This window comes from Podarcis raffonei, chromosome 10 (genome assembly GCF_027172205.1).
Source record: "Podarcis raffonei isolate rPodRaf1 chromosome 10, rPodRaf1.pri, whole genome shotgun sequence".
In the NCBI taxonomy this organism is placed as follows: Eukaryota; Metazoa; Chordata; class Lepidosauria; order Squamata; family Lacertidae; genus Podarcis; species Podarcis raffonei.
Window position 1 is genome coordinate 31,505,060 of NC_070611.1, and position 8,166 is coordinate 31,513,225.

Sequence of the window (8,166 nt, forward strand, 5' to 3'; positions counted from 1 at the left end):
ACTCATGTAAAAAAAGGCTGATTCCCGGACCATCCGCGGGCCGGATTTAGAAGGCGATTGGGCCGCATCCAGCCCCCGGGCCTTAGTTTGCCTACCCATGCTCAAGAGTATGAGACTGTTAATCTCAGGGCCATGGGTTCAGATCTCTCCGCAAGTGTCCCTGTTTTCCAGGGACAGTCCCTGATTTTAGAGAAGCCGTCCTGGTTTCTGATTTGCACCCGGAATGTCCCGCTTTTCCTTAGGACGTCCCTATTTTCCTGGGAGGGTCTGGAATAGGGTGTCCCTATTTTCATTGGAGAAATGTTGGAGGACATGGAGTTACCCGACCCCCAAGCCACGTGAAGGCAATCCTGTATAGGGAAGGCTTTTATTTTTAAAATGTTTAATGTTTTATTATGCATTTATATGTTGGAAGCTACCCAGAGTGGCTAGGGCAACGTAGTAAAGTTGTGTGGGGTATAAATAGTAAAATTGGAATGGGGCGTCCCTATTTTCATCAGAGAAATGTTGGAGGGTATGTGGGTTTGAGCCCCCATGTTCGGCAAAGCATTCCTGTACTGCGGGGGTTGGGCTAGATGACCGTCCAAGGGGCTTGGTTTTGCTGGCTGCTTTTAGCCACCAGTACAGTTCTCATGGGGCTGCCTTTAAAAAAGAGTGTGGAAATTCCAAGTGGAACAAAATGTGGCAGCTTAACTCTTGGTCAGAAGAACAGATGATATCTGTGTTGTAGCAGTTTGCAATAGTTGCCAATGTGTTTCTAAGCCCAATTTAAAGTGCTGGTGATGGTTTTTAATGAATTCCCAAAAGGTTCATCTGCTCATATCTTAGCACACCCTCCAACATTTCTCTGATGAAAATAGGGATTAATAATAATAATAATAATAATAATAATAATAATAATAATAATAATAATAGGATTTGTCTGGTACCACCATGTCAAGAGTGCCTAATGTTACATAGCTATTGGTGCAGCTATGGGCTTGTCCACACCAGAGTTTAATGTGCATTCACCTCATCCATGTGACGTCCACCTCAGACTGAAGGTCTTCCACTCTGTGAATTTGGATTTCCCCAATCTGAGGATAATCTGATAATGGTCAGGAAAATATGATTCCAAATTAGTCTACTTGGAAAGTGGGCCTGTCGAATCAATCTGTTCCCTGTGAGTGAATCAAACTTCTACAGTACTCCCCTTTCCATGCTCCTGACTTCCTCTCAACCATCAGTTCTTTTCCAGAAGCTCCAGAAAGCAGTCATGTATTTTAAAGAATTTTTACACTGTGTTCTGATAGAAGTGCTTCTCTTGAGAATAATGAGGATAGCAGCAAAGACCAGCGACAAACTGAGGCTTGTTAGCTACACTCCCACAATTCTTTTTATCATACATCCAGACAAATGAAGTATTATAATAATGATATGATAATTATCACAGTTCAAAGTCACATTCCAGTCAGGGAAAACCACCCAAGGAAACTGCAAAGTAGGGTTGATGTGGGGCATGGCCTGGAAAGAGGGTGTGGCTGGAGCGAGTGCTGAGGACCAGACAGAGTAATTTGAAGGGTCGTAATTGATCCCCGGATCTGAGATTCTCCACGTCAGTCTAGAGGGTAGATGTTTCTTATACATGAGTTTGATGCTTGCTTGATAATTCTCCACCCTGCCTTATTACTGGCCTATTGTTGTTGAGTTTCTTCTAGATAAATCCCTACAGGGAAAAATGCATGTATACTCAGCATTTTGCAAGATAAGGGCAAATGCATTTATATAGATATATGCATTTGACTGTACCATTGAAATTGTTGTATTCTCTTAGCAATCACACACTAAGTAAAAGCATGAAACATCTGATTAAAACAGCTACTTAGCTTCAGACTAAACATTGTTTTTCAGATAAAACAAAAATAAATATGACCAGATCAGATATTAATGGACCAGAAATTGTGCTTTAATTCATTGGTGCACTTGCAAAATGCCATAAAATCCTCGCTAGTGAATACTTCCACCATATATTTAGAAGTTTTTGTGCTTGAACAGTGCCTTTAAAATATTTTGAAAGCTTTTAGTTGTTATGAACTAGTAATCACATATTTTAACTCTAACATAAAATATGCATTAAAGTATAAATATACTGAAAAACTACTCTGTTTAGAGCAGTAATCAAAACCTGAATGCAAATGTTGTTAAATACAAATCTTAGCAAGTAATTACTCAAAATAACAGGCATAATTTATTCTGCCTCCAATAAGACAGAGGTGTAGACAAAAAACGCCATAAACAAACTGCATTTAAACAAAAACAACTTCTATGTTCTGTTCCTTCATAAGTGTTCCAGAAATCTTGTAGACAACATGACACATGAAGGGTATTAGCTTAACATTACATTTCAGTTTACCTTAATCTAGCACCTGCAAATTGTTCAACAGAATATACATTTTGATTACAGTAGTACACTAGATACTACTTATCTAAACAGCAGCCAATTTCCTTCGTCCTTCTATTGTTTAGCAGGCCAGTGTGTTTCTGCAAAATGGATGATAATCTTTACCTGTCTTAAACACACCTAAACAACCTAATCTCTTGCAAGAGGCCATCCCTTGCCATGATGTTTCCCAATATCTGGCTATTATGAATGCATCCTAGACAATGGACACCCATGCACGCACCCTAGTCACTGAACCCCTAAATAAACCCATGGCAGCAACTATTGGGTGCAAGCTGCTGAAAAGGAGGTGTGCTGAAATTACACTGAAATCAATGAAACCTTGAAATATACAGTGTGCTCGTTCAGATCAAAACCCTTCTGTGTTTAGTAGGATACTCCCAAGTGTGTAGGATTGCCGCTGTAGTGCCCTTGATTTAGTTGGGACTTAAGTGTGCCTAATTTTCACAAAGTATTGCAGAACAGTGTCCAATGTATGTCCATGTACTGAAGCACTGAGTTTAACAAAACACAAAAGTAAACAATCAAATTATTGCAGGACTCAGCTCCACATTTGTTAAAATAGGCTGAAGTGTATAATGCACAGTAAATCTTAGCCATTAGATTAGAATATAACTGATCATCTTCAATCAAGTCAAGGCATAAGTCATGCAGATTCACACACACACACAAAATCACTAACAGAAGTGGATTATAATTGGGAGTCATGTACAATATAAATAGTCTTGGAAACATGAGGAGGAGGAAAACCAATGTGCTTGGAATGTGGCTGCGGCTCTGACCATAGGAATATGCTTTGAATCTTCAATCATTGCTTTATGACCCATCAAAACTTCCATTACTGCCTAGCAAAAGGGCACATTAAAATTAGACTACTTTTTTTTAACAAGCATAAAATATTAATGATGCATGAATAAGAAACCATTTCTATTAACTATATGACAATGAGTTCATTTTTAAGCAAATTACCTTGTGCTTTATTTCATTTAAGTCATTGTTGAGTACTTTAACATGAAGCTAAATAAGCTGATAAATGAGAGCCTGTTTTTGTTAAGATTAACAAATGCCTGATAATAGTAGTAGTAGTAGTAAAAAAAGAAGAAAAAGGCTTACTGTGCTTTGATATGAATATCTACCATTTACAGTGGTCTTGCTTATTTGCATTGCATAGCTCGGAGGCAGCGCACTAGGGTGTCTAATATAACTGAGAGAACAAGCAGTCCTACGGCCAGGAATCCTCCGGTTCTGAGATTCGCCTCTCCAGTCTTTGTATCCAAGCTACCCCCATCTCACAAGGGAAGATGGAAAACACAGGAAAAGTGTTGCAGGAGACAGTGGGGGCATTCCTCATTTGACCCCAATCCCTCCTATTCAAGTCCATGGGAGAGGAGTGATTTTTTGCTTGATTGCTCATTGGTGTAGATTGCCCAGGTATTCATGGCTGTGTCCATGCAACCAAGTGGACAGTTAGCAGGTGTGCTCCTCCCCTGTGCCACCCCTGTTCTGCCCACAAAACACCTTGTTCTTGGTTGCTCTGCAGCTGGGACTTAGTGGAGCCTTCCAGGCAGCAGTGCCTTAGGGACATAGGAGGTTGGATGGTTAGATGGGCTAATGGTCCATCTAGCCCAGGACAGCAGTGGCTTTCCAGGGTTTCAGGAAGGGAGCATTCCCAGCCTTACCTAGGGACGTTAGGGATTGAACCTGGGCCCATCTGCATGCAAAGCAGATTCCCTGCCACTCAGCTATGGTCCTTCCCTGCAGCTTCAAGCCTTCCAGGGCTGTGCAGGTTGGCAAGAGACATCTTTTCCCACTCTTAGCTCCATCTCTACTGGCATGTAGGCACTTCCATCACTTCCAAGGACTACTCGGCTAATGTATCCAAAGGATAGGATTGCACCCTAGGTCTGCTTTTTAAAAGATACGTTTACATGTGAATCGCATTTCGAAACACTAGACAATGTCCATTCACATTCCTCATTCTGTTCAATCAGGAGCAATTTCACTATTTTTGAGCCTAGTTCAGCACTGGGATAGAACAGAAAACATTGATGGAAGTGCCCTACTTCTACCACATCTCAAGGGAGTTCTGTGTATTGAGCTATTTTGCTTCATTTCCCCTCCCAAAAGAACTTCCTTTTAGGGAAAGCTTTTGTTATCTAGGCTAGAACCTCATCAAGCAGAGCTCTGTATATGAAATAAGGGTACATTGTACACTAAATATCTCAATGCAACACATACTAGAACTCAAAATAATGTGAGCTTAAAGAATACATATACATATACATATACATATACATATACATATACATATACATATACATATACATATATATATATATATATAGTCTCAGATGAATCTTGAAGAGATATATGCAATCTTACAGATTACTATTCAATGTCACCGGGTTCAGGAGTTCAACTGTAATGTACTGAAGACCAGAGCACTGATTCTCTGTGTTAAACCTTGTAGTTGAGAAACTGTACAAGGAGGACTCTGACACCGAGACATCTGGGAAAAATCTACACAACACTCTATCATATGTAGTTTGTACAAAAATTAAAATTAAAAAATAGGCTATATTGAAGATTGGCTTGAACCCTTGCAATAGTGATGGGAAGAAGTCTACATTAAATGAGTGAAAATGAATGTCAGCCTAGTAACAGAGAGATTCAAATATGGAAAACAGTTTCTTAAAACAAAGGAAGATCCCAGCTGTTCAGCACATTTCACCCCACATTTCAGTTGTATAGCTAAGAGCATGCTTAACTCTCTGCAATTTTTAAATTTTAAAAGAACTGGACTTGCAAGGCTTCAACTTGGCTGGATGGCACCCACCGCTGGGAAGCCACAACTTGAAATCCAGCTGTAAAAAGTCCCTTTTTATGAAAGGAAAATGAATAATTTTTGTACATAAAATACTAGGCTATTCTCCACTTAAAATTATTAGAATGCCAATCAATCAATATAATTGTAACATTTTAGTTGACATTTTTGTCATACCCCTTGAGTGCCCAGTAGAGATGATTAACCAATCCTTCGCCGTAATATTAATTTGTTGCAAATGTACAACATGACCTAGTGTTTCAAAATGATTGCTAAACATCTGTGAAAGACTATATTTTTTAACTGAATAAATGATCACAGCTGGAGGGCTGCAGTAATTACCAATGACCTTCATGGAAAGATATTCATGGACCAACTTAATATTCAGATGTCTGCACAAGTTTCTCACAGTCATATATATATGACTGTGAAAAACTTATATATATATATCCTTCGCTGTCATGCTTACTCCCTTCCTCAGTTATTAAATGAGTTTTTGTTTTATTTATTATATTTATTGATCACTTTTTACAGGAAAAAAATGTCTCAAAGCAACTTACAAGAAGAATGAAAAGATGCCATAAAATAAAACGAGCTAGGAGATGAACACTATAACTAGGTAACAGTAGAACTGGACTGAATTGTATGGAAAGCCAGCCCTGTTGTGTCTGGGAGCTCTGGACTTCTTCCCTGAACTCCTGTTTTGGCAGCACCACAGCAGTAGTAATGAGATATGCAGCTGGGTAGGCAAAGGTGGGCTCAATCCCCAGGTGGGGCTGGGAGATTCCTGGATACAATTCTGGAGAGCTACTGCCCATCAGTACCATATAGACAATACTGAGATAGGTGGACCAAATGGTCTGATAAGGCACCAAATGGTCCAATCTAGTCCCCCAAAAACTGCTGACTAAGGAAAATAGGAAATTGCACCTCTGGGTTATTAATGTTTTAGGAGATATTGTTTTGGCTCCCCCAGGCCACTAGGACCTCAAGGGCATCCCTTGGGCATTAAAGGTTTCAGATTCAGCATCTATAGGTGATCAGTGCATAAACCTTCAAAGGCATAGAACAAAGCATCTTGTACAGCTAGCGGCAAGATGATTTTGAGTTCTCTGGCCTCTTGAATTATTGGCACGAGGTGGGACTTGATTAAGACTAATAAAGCAACCCAGCAGGTGTTTGGAATAAGGCTGGCACCTTCCGATGGGGAAATAAGAAATCATTTCGGGCACATTTTGTCTTGCGCCTATGAAATTAAGCAAGCATTTTGGAGCGCATGTCTGCTCCTTTCAAACCTCTAACATCAATTCCCTGACCTCTAACTTTACAGCTACTAGATTTATCTTCTGTGCCAGCCCCAAAGCTATCATTCTGGGGAGTTATTTTGAGAGGTCTCTGCCATGATGATGAGCTAATATAAGTGTCAAGGGGATGAGACATGTGCACATCTTTACCAGCACATTTGAGATAAAGCAATTCTCCTGGATTTATGAGGTAGTAATATTATTTCCCATAAATTAAAGAATGATTTAATTTAATGCTATTATCTCAAGTTTATGAATGATCATCTCATAAACTAATGAATCACCATTTGCCACACTGCCTAGCACTGAATTTGATGTGTTTGGGTGAAATGAAAGCTTAATGTTGAAGTTGTGGGACCTGGCTGGTGGTGATCTGTTACTAGATGATCCTTCAAACTCTGCAATTCTATTATTCTTTTCTGACAGGTCCAAAACGGTTAAGATTGTATGAAAATAGTTCCTGCAAAGAAGCAGGCTTTGTTATATTCACCTTTTGATGTTTGCTCAGTGGTGTCTTTGCCCATTTGCAATAGGTATTTTTGCTAGCTTCTTTCCACCTCGGAAAGAACTCATAGTTTTGCATGCTATCCTATTCTCTTGGTAAGTGTAATGCTTACCTTACATTTGCATGGAACATGGCTTCCGATGAAGTTATTTGCCAGCTTCTGCAGCAGCCAGTCAAGTGGAGATGATCAAGCCATCCTTCTTTACCAAAATACAGGCAAGAAGGGAAGCAGTCATTAGTCTGCCCAGAGTGGCCATATTGTTGTTGTTGTTTAGTTGTTTAGTCGTGTCCGACTCTTCGTGACCCCACGGACCAGAGCACGCCAGGCACTCCTGTCTTCCACTGCCTCCTGCAGTTTGGTCAAATTCATGCTGGTAGCTTTGAGAACACTGTCCAACCATCTCGTCCTCTGTCGCCCCCTTCTCCTTGTGGCCTCAATCTTTCCCAGCATCAGGGTCTTTTCCAGGGAGTCTTCTCTTCTCATGAGGTGGCCAAAGTATTGGAGTCTCAGCTTCACAATCTGTCCTTCCAGTGAGCACTCAGGGCTGATTTCCTTAAGAATGGATAGGCGAATGCTATGGAAACAGAAAGGAAATAGACTATCAATAATGCCAATGTTTTCACAATGCAATACATGCTTACTCAGAAGTAAGCCCCACTGAGTTCAATGGGACTTACTCATAGGTAAGTGTGGCTGAACATAGTTGGGCTTACTTCTGAGTGAACATAAACAGGATAGCACTCTGCACATGGTTTTAGTGCAGGGCCAGAGGAACAAATGTAGTGAGAAGGGGAGCAGCAAATGGGGCCCCTCAAAAAGTCGAGGTGGGTCCAGCAACAGTGCAATTATATGCATGGTTTTTCTGAAATAAGTATTGGTGTCCAGTGATAACTATTATGGTCCTGTCCTTAGTAAATATATTTAGGACTGCAGCTTTATTTAATAGATGGAAGTGTGATGTCGTGCATGTTTACTCAAGAGGTAAGCTCCCTAAATTCAGTGTTAAAAGTTAAAAGTAACTCTGTATAGGGCTGGAGCTTTATTTTTATTTTTTTGCAAGTATGCTCAAGGGAATTTGTAGCAATGTAAAAG